The sequence below is a fragment of the Schistocerca cancellata genome, chromosome 1 (assembly GCF_023864275.1).
Source record: "Schistocerca cancellata isolate TAMUIC-IGC-003103 chromosome 1, iqSchCanc2.1, whole genome shotgun sequence".
Classification (NCBI taxonomy): Eukaryota; Metazoa; Arthropoda; class Insecta; order Orthoptera; family Acrididae; genus Schistocerca; species Schistocerca cancellata.
This window is the reverse complement of record NC_064626.1, coordinates 346094260-346108583: the sequence shown is the minus strand read 5'-3', so window position 1 is coordinate 346108583 and position 14324 is coordinate 346094260.

Sequence of the window (14324 nt, the reverse complement as noted above, 5' to 3'; positions counted from 1 at the left end):
ATCACTACTAGCCCCGTGCGCTCATTTATCTTCGTCCCAGTACAGTAAATGTGAATTATTTACGATAGCAGCAAATATATGAAAACCGCGTAATGCTACCCATGTGCAAGTCACTTCCTCATCGCAACCAACTCACGTCCTCTCTCCCATGCAACTGCCCACTATACTATACAACTCTCAGTGCGTTCGCTTCTCCTTGGCTGTAACTTTCACTGCATACATCCTAGCAGCTACAGCAGTGGTTGCCAACTTTTCGAGGTTATTACCCCCTGAGTGCGATCAGATATTAACTAGTGCCCCTCCTAGCCGCCTCGCCAATGTCATCAATATTGACGCCCAGCTTAAGTTCAAAGCGAAAAAAAAGTTTTAACATTTTTATTTTAAAAAATGACGATAGATAAATGACATTTACACGTAATTTCTTTAGGTGTTTTATTAAATCATGAAATAATGAGTCACTGAGACAACTGAGTCTGCTTTTTTCTATCAACCTTTTACTTCTAGAAGAAGCGGTTCTCAGTGCATTGCGAGAGCTACCTAAAACTCTTCCTCAGAAAAGTAAGCTAACTGTCCTCATTGAGGATGTACACTTCTTGCAAAACATGCTTCCTCTGCAACACTTATCTCCCTAGCGACACCTGTCTCACCCACACTCTGCACCCCCATTTAAAAGCAACCCAATTAGAATGCATGTATTACACATATTAGTTGTAAATTACCTATTAACTGGACTCGTCACCTCTGAACTGATAGGAATTGGAAGACTTAAGGCTACCAGAGCTTTCTGTCTTACTAACAGTAACAATGACAATAATAGTAATAATAACAATTACAATATAGTAAGCGTTATATAGTTACTCTTGTACCGTGCACCCAACTGGATCGATTATCTATTGCGAAATGGATAATGAAGCACTTTGCGGTCCATTGCGGGTACAACCTACAACTTGGACAATGCATTTTGATGAGATATTAAAACCTATGTGATGTCTACGTCTCAATTTTGATGCAATACATGCGTGGCACAAAGTAAAAAGTTTGTGCTTAGTAAGTGGATAATAGAGGAAGAACGCGCTTTTAAATTCGTTTCACAAGCTGTACTCTCACCCAAATCGCGTATGCGTTATTGTTAGTACTTGAAAAAGAACTGTAATGATTGGTAACGTATGTAATTAGCGTTAAAGTCTTAAGAAATAGTGATAATCTTTAAAAAATAATTTAATTTCGTGACCGAAATACAATCGTATCCTTTTTCCTCAAGTGTGGACCCAGTGGGCTACAGTCTGTAGTCAGTCGGTCGGCATAAGCTATATAAAATCCACAACTCTCAAACCAATACGCCGATTTTAAACAATAAACAGTCTTGGAGATTTGCGTTAATGCGCTGAGTATATTTATATCAAACGTGACATAGTTTTTTAAGTTTATAAAACACAATTCCATTTTCCACCTTGGGTATTATACAATCATTGTAATTTAGACTGCTTGCCTTTTTCAAGCGTGTAGTCCTATCGACATCAGCTGATGGTTATATAAATAACAATGATGGTGTAATAACCAAAGTGGAAGACGGAGTTGCCTTTCAAGAAATTTGTAGCTGTGGCACCTGACAAAATTTACCTAACTTTCACTTACAAAATATTTACGATTTTCTGCAAATAGTTTCCCAAAGATTATCCTAGAAACTTATCTAATACATTATTTTGCATCTGTTCTTCAATGAATTTCTTTTGAAATTACCAGATTTTATTATCTTGCACCATTTGCTATTTGATCACTAAATTATGACAGTTAAACTTAACACAAGTGTAATTGCACATAATCCGACATGACTGTAGCCTCTGCCGGATGAAGCGCAATTTGTGCATTGAGGAAGCAGCAGAGGGAAGCAAGAAGTGTCGCCTGCATAACACTGCGGACGTTGCGTGTGGTTACCGGTACTGTGGTTGATAATCTGCTGTGATCCGGGAAGGTAACACGTAACTGTCGATTACACGTCTACTAAGGAACATCTGTAGACAAGACATGAAGTTTCGAAATCGATCACGCAGTACAACTTTTAATACCGTAATTGCAACCTGAGACTATTTTACACTGTCCAGTCACATTGCTGTGTTCGCCTGTCAAAAACCAGAATAATCACGTTTTTCAGCTCAGACCGCCGCAAGAGTCAGTGAGGTTTCGGAAGGTACCGACGTGAATGTAGAGCCACTCCTACTCCAGTGCCGTAGGCAGCTGCGCAAGACCCGATAGATATGGTCCCACAGATTTTCGACCGTGTTTAACCTTGAGGAGTTTGGTGGCCGGGAGAGTTCGGTTAACTCATCCTGGTACTGATCGAAGCACGCACGTGCACCGCGAGCTGTGTGACACGTTCCGTAGTCCTACTGGCGTATGCCGTCGTACAGGGGAGAAACAAACTGCAAGTAAGGGTGGACATGGTTCCCGAGGATCGATGCATACCTGTGTTGTTCCACTGTGCCCTCCAGAATGACGAGATCGCTCGGCGAATGCCTCGAAATCATTCCCCGGACCATAAAGTTCCCTCCTCAGGCCTGGCCCCTACCGACAGTTGTTGCACGCTGTTTGCTTCCAGACGTTTCACCCTGTACGCGCCAACGGCTATACTTCTGACTGAGTATGAAACGTGATTCACCTGAAACGTCCACCTGTCGCCACTCAATGGGCATGTAGCTGCGGTCATCATCATCATCACCATGGACAGTTTCCAGCCTCTGGCCGGGTCTGTATGGAACATAGGCCTTTCCATCGTCTTCTGTCTTGCCACCATCTCTTCACCTAGGTCCAGTCGTCTCCTTTCTTCTGGACTCCTTCTCTACTCCTTTCAGCCAACTGTCTCTCAGTCTTCCTCTTGGTCTCTTTCCTTCAAGTTTCATCTCATGTATCCTCCTGGGTATCCTCTTCTCCTCCATTCTCTTAACGTGTCCATGTCATCTCAGCCTTGATTTCTCTATCTCCTCCTGTAATCGTTCCACCTTCATTAACCCTCTGATCCTATCAATTCTTAATCTGTCTATCTTTGTCACTCCAACACTGTTTCTCAAGAATTTCATCTCACTAGCTTGTACTTTGCTTTTCTCTCTTCCTTTCATAACCCAGGTTTCTGATGCATATGTCGGGATCGGGACATAGTATGACTGGTAAATAGCCTTTATACTGATTTGGGGTACATCTTTGCTCCATATCAGACTTCTGACACACTTCCGAAATGCTTCAGCTTTTCTCCCCGACTAGTTTATTTCTCTGTCGTTTCTTCCATCTTCCTGTATCAGGCCTCCTAGGTACTGGAAACTCTCCACCCTCCTCAATCGTTTCCCACCAACTGTTATTCCCGTTGTTCCTCTCTTCTTCTTTCTTGTTGTGATAATCATCTCACTCTTACTTATACTAAATTTGATCCCATATTATTGTACTATTCGTTCCCATACGCCCAACTGCTCTTGTATTTCCTCCTCCTTATTCCCCCAAATCATCAGATCATCTGCAAACACCATAGCTTTCATATTCCTTTCACCAATTACTTGCGCTACTGTACTCATTATATCATCCATCACTACAATGGAGAGTAGTGGTGAAAGAGCACTTCCCTGCCTCAAGCCATTCTTCTGTTCAATCCAAGCTGATCTCTCTCCTCCCAATTTCACACAGCTCACATTTCCATGGTACATTTCCCTTATCCACCAAATAATCTGTTTTGCTACTCTTCTGTTCTCCAGGGCTTTCCACACTTTGCTTCTACGTACACTATCATTCGCTTTCTCAATGCCCAGGAAGGTCATTAGTATAAGGGTATTGAAGATGAAGGAGGAAGAAAGCAGGCTACAGTACCTATAAATAGTAAAGGAAAGCATTCCAAAGGATGAACCAAAAAGGGTAGAAGAGCTGCGGTGCTGGCGAGAAAATTCCAGCCTTCATCGCCGGTGTAGAGCATGGGTAGATGAACCAGGTGCCTGCTACGGAGGCCCGTGTACAGCAACGTCAGCTGAACAGTCGTCCAGGAGACACTTGTCCCTTGCTTCATCTGTGCTGCCAGTTGCTTAACAGCAGCACGTCTATTCGTCGAACATAGGCGGTGGTCTCATTAATGTGATTGAACCGCATCTGTATTGTTTAAAGCAATAAAAATTTTGAGAGGAAATTAAAGGCCAGGGAGCGACAGCAAAAGCTGTGATTTTTAGCAATGACTTTTCTGTGTGGCCCAATTAGCCCGTCAGGCTACAGATCACGTCGCTAGTCTGTCAGAGACAACAAATAACTTGTAAGAGCAGCTGAATGGAACGGACAGAGTTTTGGAAAGTGATTATAAAATGAACACCAACAAAAGTAAAACGAGGATTGTGGAGTGTAATCGAATTAAATCAGGTATGCTGAAGGAATAAGATTAGAAAATGACACACTAAGAGTAGAAGCAAAATAATTGGCCATGGCTGAAGGAGAGAGAATATAAAATGCAGACTGTCTATAACATGAAAAATATTTCTGAAAAGAGGAATTTGTTAACATTTAATATAAATTTAAGCCTTAAGAAGTCTTCCCTGAAGAAATCTGTAACATTGTCTGGAAGTGAAATGTAGGCTATAAATAGTTCAGATAACAATAGGAGCTTTGGAAATGTGGGACTATCGAAGAAATGCTGAAGATTCGACGGGTAGATCGAAAAACTCCTGCGGAGGTAGTGAATCGAATGTCGAAAACAGAAATTTATGGCACAGCTGGTCTAAAAGAAGGGATCTGTTGACAGGACATGTCCTGAAGCACCAAGCAATCGTCGACTTGGTAACGCAGAGAAGTGTGGGGAGTAAAAATTGTAGAGGGATATCAAGAGATGAAAACAATGAACAGGATGTAGGTCACAGTAGTTTCTGAGAGACGAAGGGGCTAGGACAAGATAGAGTAGCATGGAGAGCTGCGTTAAATCACAACAGCAATGGAACAAAAACGATGAATAATACAAGGAAGATTGCTTTAACTACATAATGTGATGAGGATGATGAACGTTTTTATTACAGGATTAAAGGGGCGTCGTCCTTCACTGGAATTCACATAAAATTATATAAAACGAGAAAAGGAAAATAGTGAGTTCAAGGATCTTTGACCTTGTTATCGTGGTTGAAAATTTGCCTGACGGTAATGTAAGTCAGAAGGTTAAAAGTGAGACAAAACCCAGGCATCCACAAACTGTGCTCTGTCACGGGAATGTTGCCGGTGTGAAAGCGGCAGCAGCTGAAGGCTGCGCCTCGCCACGGCGGATTGTGTCACAATGCACACCCTTTGCACCCGTCTCGCACCATCGTCACTGACGTATACACCAAGAAGGGTCATCACCAGTATGACCAACATGTGGTTAGAAAATGAAGACTTGTACGCACTACAGAGTTACGTTTAACCGTTAGATAAATAAAATACGGAAACAAAAATTAAAGAATGCGTGGCAGTGCAGGGGGAGAAATCGGCTGAGGCCATTTGGGTAGATGTCTTAGCGAGAGGCGCTCACTGTGCATACGTCCTTGACACCAGACAATGAAATGCGTTAAATTTTGTTGTAATATCCGTTTTCCCTAAAAAAATGTATGACTCTTTTAGCTGCTATCCCATCATCTACAGGTTATCTGGACGGGATATAGAAATGTTCATGCCTTGTCTTAGGGTAGCCAGCAGGTTGTAACGAAACTGGTTCAAAATGGCTCTGAGCACTATGGGACTGAACTGCTGAGGTCATTAGTCCCCTAGAACTTAGAACTAATTAAACCTAACGAACCTAAGGACATCACACACATCCACGCCCGAGGCAGGATTCGAACCTGCGACCATAGCGGTCGTGCGGTTCCAGACTGAAGCGCCTACAACGGCTCGTCCACCCCGGCCGGCTGTAATGAAACTGGGACCACCCCACTGTTACTGTTACCAGAAATAACCATGCTAAAAATAGTAACTGAATATGCGATGTTTGAAATAGCAGTAGACTTTAACGCTAAAAAGTATTAAAAGTTGAGGAAATCTGATTCGTTTACCACGATGTGTGCACACAAATACTGAAGTAACTGAAACCGTAGGCCGGCCGCTATGGCCGAGCGCTTCTAGGCGCTTCAGTCCGGAACCGCGTTGCTGCTAAGGTCGCAGGTTCGAATCCTGCCTCGGGCATGGTTGTGTGATGTCCTTAGGTTAGTTAGGTTTAAGTAGTTCTAAGTCTAGGGGACTGATGACCTCAGATGTCAAGTCCCATAGTGCTTAGAGTCATTTTTTTGAAACCGTGGAATTTAAACTGTTGAAACCGTACAATTTTAACTGTTTACAGAATTAACTAAATACGAGGGTGTGCTGAAAAGTAAGGCCTCCGAATTGCTTTTCTGTTCTCACTATCGGCTGATTTATTATATGTGTTGCATACTATTCGTTTGACTTTTCCGCTTCGCTAACGCACGTTGCAAGTCTCTGACGCTAGAGGGCTGCGAATTGTGGCATGTAACGCGGCGGTGTGTAACGAACTACATCGGTGTACGAGGAACAGGGCGCTGTAATCCAGTTTCTAACCGCAGAAAACGTTCGTCGACACACGTAGCACCATCTCTTTCAGCAAGACAGTACCAGACCACACACGAGCGCTGCGACATCTGCACCAACCCGACAATCACTTTGACAGTGACGAAGTGAAGTGGTGCAAGCAGAGGTGAACCTGTGGCTCCGTCAACAAAGCTCTGCACTCTACACTGATGGTATCAACGAACTTGTCTCTCGTTAGGAGACATGTGTTTGTCGCCAGGGTGATTATGTTGAGAAATAAATGTGTAGAGATGAAGAATAAAGATACAGAATGTTAATATTGCCCAATGCATAAAAGTAATTTACAATGTTGCAGAACGGAAGTTACTTGTGCTCAGTTAGACAGTTCTTAACCAATGTCATGATCTCACAAACCCATAATACTGTAAGACTGTGTATTCTAATTTCTGTGTGTAATATTGTCCATTGCTTAATGTTTAATTTACGATGTTAAAAAACATTTTTGTAGCACAATATAAATGAGGAGCGCTCAGTTTTACAGTTTCTCAGCCAATATCAAGACCTCACAAAATTTAGTAATATGAGCATTTAAACTGTAATATTTTGTAGTTTCATTATTTATTGTGCCTAATATTGGGTGACACGGCGGTCGGGTGGTCCCGATAGGCCACTCGTGGCCTGAAGACGGAGTGCTTTTTAATATTGTCCATTGGGTAAAGTGTAATTTCAATGTTAAGAAAGAAGTTTGACGCACAACGCTCTATGCAAGTGGATTGTGTCTTTGCTTATAATGTTCGGTTTCCTGAGAACTAATCTCCGCTTGAGACGCTAGTCGGTTTCTTCCTGAAGATGGCGCAACAAGCCGAAAACTAGTTTGAAATAAACAGAACTCAGTAGGACAAAAACTGCTCACTTGTTACTCAACCTTAAATATAGAACTGTTCTACCAAAAACAACGGAAGCATCCGAAAAATTAAAACGTTAATAACGTTTGTTTTATTTTAAAAGCTGTAAGCGTTTTCACATAAGAAATTCGGAAACATTACTTTCCAGAACGCTCTTGTACTACACTCAGATTGAACCGGCTACTAATATTCACCAAACAAGTAAGCATGGCGCCACAATAGCTTGGAATAAATGGTGCGGAAAGTACTATATTTAAACAAATGCCATACATCTATCAGATTCAAAGGTTCAGCCAGTCTAAAGACGTCACCAGTGAAAACGTACCTATTCTCTTCTGACTGGCTGCAGTCAGCTGACTCAACATCGGACCCTACGCGGCGCGTGTATTTTACCGGCGCATTGCACTGAGGGTCCTACACACATTGGCCGACCGACCCACCACTTTCGTGGCAGACCAGACATATCCGATCGACTGCACTCAGCGGTTACAGCGTCTTCTTGTTCCTATGAGATCCCGCTTATTGGTATAGACACAGAACCTGGTATTTGTCTTGACTGTTTTAGAGCTAGCAAGGTCAAAGAAAGCCGAGGGAAAGCTGAGGGCAATGAAATGGCTAATGCAATGGGAAAAAAATTCACTAACGTTCTGTTACTTAAGCATATGCGAACCAATTATTTTCAGAATTGTTTAAAAATGACTGAAACATGCTTTTCGGATCTGTTGAACTTCGTCAAACCACATTTGACGAAAAGCAATATAGTCATGAGAGAAGCTGCAATGTATCACGAGAGGTGTTAGTTATATAACGGTTTCCACACACAGAATTCGAGGATCTCTAATTCAGTGCATGTGTATCCAGAAATTATTTTCTAAAATTATTCCTGAAACCTGCAAGGTAACAAATAGTCGCATAAGGAAATACATCACGGTAAAACAAACAAAATAAAGCAAATTATGTCTAGTTTATAAACTTATTTATGTAGTACAAAAGATACTCCCTACAAGTTTAAGAAACTCACTTCAAACTGGAAGAAGAAAGACTGAAATGACTGTGGCACACATCATTTAACAACTGGAGCAAAAGATAACATAGGAGATCAGGCAATTACGAACTGTTAGAACTGTAAAACAGTCATGCACTATGTTCTTCATAGCAGAAGCTGTGGCGGTCGTCTGGAGTTTAACAGTTATAACAATGAAACAAGTAAATTTTGTGTACAGAAGTCAGTTAACTCCCTGTATTGCGGTAGTTAGGTTTCATTTTCCGTTACTTAGCGGAAAATTAAATCTAGAATCCTATCTTTTCCTATTTAAATTTTTAGAATTCATTTCCGAAAAGTATCTGAAATGAAACCTAAAAATAGAAATACTGACAGTCAATCGGTTATTATTCATAACGTGTATATCTTTCAATGTTTCTACGTGCCACACAAATCCAAATAACACCCTGGAGAGGGGATTGCTGCAGTCGGAACGGGAAGAGCATCCATTAGACAATTTGTTGATTATGTGGGCCCTCTTCCCCGAACGAAAAAATGCAATACATATATCCCCATAGAGATAAACGTCTTTTCCAGGTTCGTTTGGTTGATACCTAGCCAGGGTGAGACCGCTCTTATCACCATCTATCATTTTACTAATGTATTTAGGTGGTTCAGGCCACAGTGGGCGTTGGTTATGGATAACGCTCCTGGCTTTCTAGCAAGGTCGTTTGGACAATTGTTTTGGCAATGGGATAAAACATGTTACCACCACACCTTATTATCCTCAGCCTTCCTTTGCTGAAGGAATTAAGCGCAACTTGAGGTCAGCGTTGATTATTTACCACCATAAATCACCCAAGAAGTGGGATACCACGTTGCAGTAGTCAAACTTAGTGTTTAACACCACGCGGAGTGAAGCATCCTATGCCACACCAGCTAGCCTAATGCTCGAATGTCCCAAAATTACCCGCTGTCCAATTTATGGAAGATAAATGATCTTTTACCTCCATCTATCACTCTGGAGGTTCTTAGGGAGAAATGGGGGCGACCTTGGACAAATATCAGGACGGCTCACGATCGTCAGGTCTGTTACTATAACAGAAACAAGCGCCCCTTTCAGGGGAAGATCCTTGTCTACATCAGGAACGTTTCTTGGCAGTCAAAATTTTAAGCCCAGCCAATCTTATGGTCATGTACCCGGTAAAGGGGAAGCTCATAAGGGTTCATCTCAGTCAGATCAAACATTCCAGCGGAAAGAGGGGTTCTTAGCCCTGAGGGAGGCTTGTTCAGGTTTGAGACTAAGAGAGGTTGAAACATGGCGCCAATGAATTAGTAGACTGTTCTGTCTGACGCCATTGGCCCAGGTGAAGTATCAACTATTCCTCTTGCGGCCCCATTGAGAATATCGATGAGGGAGTGTTGGTGTCTGTGGGTTGTGTCCTTAGAAGGTCTTTGCTTGCCGATATATATACGGGGTTCACTGGCCCGAAAGAGAAGGCACGAAGTTTGGGGATTGGCGGTGGCGTCGCGACAGCAGGTGGTCACGAGGTCCGAGCGACCGAAGCCACGAGCTGCGCAAGGAGGGCCTGCGCAGACCGAAGATACTAGAGTACTTCACCGGCCTAGCACCGACTACAAGCAGGAGGTCGACTTCCCGTTGGTTGGTTGGCAACATTTGTGTCGGTCGACCGTTCGTGGCATGGCTGCCCTCTTCTACCTGGCTTTCATCGGCACCACTCAGCAACCGCTGCGACACACCGTGGGTCCATGGAACTGCTTGCTGATAAAGGGGAGTAACATTCTGTAATCCTCGTGGTGATTTGTTTCATTGTCTACATGCCCTCGTTATTATTTCCAGGTTTGTACCCGACCCTCAGAGTTTTACTTGGTCGGCTCTTTGGTTAGTATTGTACTAAGACACCAGTTGTCGTTTGAAAATTTGTCCCGCTATTATATTGGGTTTCCTTTCCTGTTTGTACCCAATAACTAATATTCTAATTAATCAACTTTTGGTCATAGATACAGCCGGAACAATTCTACTAAAGCACAGGTTGCTGTTAAACAAAAGAGGGATCTTATGGTTAGATTAAGCTGTTAACCGGTTCAATTCTTTGATTATAATTACATTTCCGAGTAATTTAGTTATAATCTGAACAACCTGTTGTACGTTGCTGTTCGTTTCTGTGTTTGAAAGACCGGACCATTATTGGTGTATTTTAGCTGGATCTTGTGATTCCGCGCCGGCCGTGGTGGCCGAGCGTTTCTAGGCGCTTCAGTCCGGAACCGCGCGACTGCTACGGTCACAGGTTCGAATCCTGCCTCGGGTATGGATGTGTGTGATGTCCTTAGGTTAGTTAGGTTTAAGTAGTTCTAGTGGACTGATGACCTCAGATGTTAAGTCACATAGTGCTCAGAACCATTTGAACCATTTTGTGGTTCCGCCGAGTGAGTTCTCTTGTAATAAGTGTTCACAAGTAACGTTTTAAGACGTTCCTTCAGAGCGGTCTTAATAACTGACCAACAGTTTAATTTTAAAAATATTAACAGCCAACTGTCATAATGGCTTTAGTCAAAATAAAATTATCAGAAGGGACGGTTTGGGATCCAGTCGCACCTTGCCGACTGTAATGAAGAGGTTGGTTGCTTTCAAGTAAGCCTTATCATTGTGTTTATTTTTGCTAATCTGTTTAACCCTTAAGCACAAGTGCGCGGCTTGACCCAACCCTTTCAAACTAAAGTGTAAGTCATCTGTTTTGAGTAATGGAATCATTCTTGTCATCTATGGTGCTTTTCATATGTTGCAGAAGGGCATTCAGTAAGACAGACTGTGACCAGCACGGTATTAAGCACCACTGTTTCACCGATAACGGGCAGCCTGTAGGTCCGGTCATCCTGTAATCATTGTCATATTGTTTGCTGTTTTGCAATATAGCACATCATATTTCTTTTGCAAAGATGAAAAGCTTATTCAACTTAAGGTTTAAAGTTAAAAGAATTTCGCAGTCTTGTTCATTTTGTTAAAGAAAATTTTATGGTTAAATGCTTAGATTATCTGTAAAACACAGTTTATATATTTTTAAATAAACAGTTTGTGTGAGAAGAAAGTTATATTGGTGGGTCCTCCCTTCCACGTTTTCATTAATTCCAGTAAGTACCACGTATCTCCCTCGTCTCCATGACTGCGGCTGTAGCCGCGTTGGAAATTTCCACTGGCCTCTTTGCCTCGGCGCTGGCGGCGTTTGAGAGGTTTGGCGCGCTGCATGCGGACATCTGGGGAGTTAGTGCGTGGATAATGCGAGTGTTCCAGCGATCTCCTACATCTACCCACGGCAACTATTGCTACAGACTGGCTCCTGGTGTCAGAGCGTCGCGTTTAGTGCTCCTCAATACATGGCATTGGACTCTGTCTTGCAGTGGTGTTTGCTGTTGTTTGTCTTGTATTATGCACCTTCCTACTCTACCGTATCTTCATTCGCCGTCGGCGTTGTCGTTGTTACCGTGAGACACCGTTATACCAAGAGGAAAGGCGCGTCGATCTTAGAGCATGAGATATGATGACCTTAAGCCATTGACAACACACAACGGTCACGGTAGCACCTGACTCCAGAATAGCTGCAGTAGTTAAGATCTACGAACTATCCCCTGTTGACCAGGTCCCCAAAACTTAACTCGTAACGAGATCCCTTCAAAGCAAATGGTCATAACGATCGTCTATAAGGGCTTCGTACAACGAGAAGAAATGTTGCGGTTTATGGAATAATAACAGATACGACCAAACTGTCTTGTCTCTTCTGCTTTATTTAACATAACTTCGTTCACAGTTTCATTTCGCATTCACCACTCATTCACCGAAACCCTTTGATGAACAGTTTTGGTTGCTTAACACCAACAGTCAATGATAATGATACATCTTTTCTCCTTTTTATAAATTGAAGCCCGCTCTCCGTGATATAATTAAAAAAAAAAAAAAACCGGTCTCAAATACCGCGTCCCTCGTGAGATGCGAATAGACTTATTCCGGAATTGACCGCCCTGTAGGTGTACTCAATTTAATTCCCACACATCGCTGTCCGCTATTTCGCGTGACTGAATGTCCATTTGTTAGTCTGATTATACACTGCAGCTATTTAAAATTCGCCCCTATATTTTTCACAACGCACAATTAGCACTTCGTTACTTGTTTTTTTTTTTTTTTTTTCTAAGAGTAAACGAAAAAAAGACGCCGTATAATCGGCTTAGTCGACATAAAGCAAAACACCTTAATATGCCCAATTTCACCTCTTCTTATAGGATCGGCTACCTTACTCATTAATTTACTACATATTGTTTCCAATAACACTAAACAGGTATCGCCGTTATATTTTAATTGTATTCAAAAGCATGTTACTACTATTATGATCAACCAAATCGTCACAAATCGCGCGGCGTGCGTTTTTAATGATAACTTTACGCTATTCAATTAAATCGCGCGGCGTGCGTTTTTAATGATAACTTTACGCTATTCAATTTCCGTTACAGCTATCTTGACTCGTAATGTTACACGGCCCCCCAGACTGTGATGTCTTGAAGAGGGTTCCAGACAGAACAGGCTTTTTTTTTTTTTTTTTTTTTTTGTACAGTGACAGGAGAGGGTATTTGTTTCGGCGAATACACTCACTCTCAGATTCACTCAACAAGTCAGTACATACATTCTACAATATTTAAGTTGAGTTAATGGGCCTAGACACAATGCCCTTAACTAAATTCCACATTTGTTTATAGGTTGTCTTAAAAACACTTCGCACTAATCACTTCATATTCACACCACATTTTTTTCTTGGATGAAGCCCTCAGTTCTTCAACCGACTGTGCAAGGCAGGGATCACAGCCGGGTTCGACGATTGGCATCCTAGGCCAAAACCCTTATTAGGCCACTTGTTTAACCAGAGAGGATTTGGTCCTTTTCTGTTCCTCTTAATTCCACTTTTAAATCATCAATCCTCGCTGTTCAGTGAGAGGATAAAGCGTATTTCAGCGTCGACATTGTTGCTGATACCAAGAAGGTATCTCATGGAAATCGTCGGTACATTCTTTAATTTTCTTTGTAAGTTAGTATAACTACGTATTTATCCACTGGTGCTTTTATTTAGTCCACTGAGTGTAGTCTTGGTATCATTCAGTGTTTCTTGAATCTATATTTTGCTCATTATTGATAATACTTCTTCAGGTCTATGTGAGGGAACAAGCCTTTAATTACATCAGTATCACAATCTGCCAGGAGGTAGCTCCCTTCATGAGGTATTTTCATTATTTCGTATGGACCTGTATATAAATATTGCCATTTCTTATTCAGTCTTTTCCTGGTTGATGCTTTTGGGTGATTTCTCAATAAAATTTCTTCCCCTTCATCATATGTGACTACTTTCTTCACATTTTTATCAAAACTGGTTTTTCTCAATTGTGCTTGATGCTTCAGGTTTTCGTAGACCTTCTTCACCATATCTTCTTTATTGGTAATCTTTTGTTCTATCGCAGGTAATTTCTTCATCCATTCTGGCACAATACTTTCACCACATACTATTTGGTTAGGTGAATAACCAGTCGATAAGTGTGGTAAGTCATTATACACTTTCTCAAATTCATAAATCCAATCGATCCATTTATAATGTTGTTTGGGTATGTACGTCCATAAAAATCGGTTCAACTCTCGGAAGATTCTCGCAACCGGATTTCCACAAGGGTAAAATCTTGAGATGTAAATGTGCTGGATTCCTTGTTCTTTCATAGTGTCTCTCCATACTTTGCTTGTATAATAAGCAGCGTTGTCTGTCAAGACCATTATAGGTTTGCCAAGCTCAGTTATATAGTTGTTGATAAATTTGCGTAACATGGGTCGAACGTGGAGATTTTTCAGAGGATATAATTTCACATAT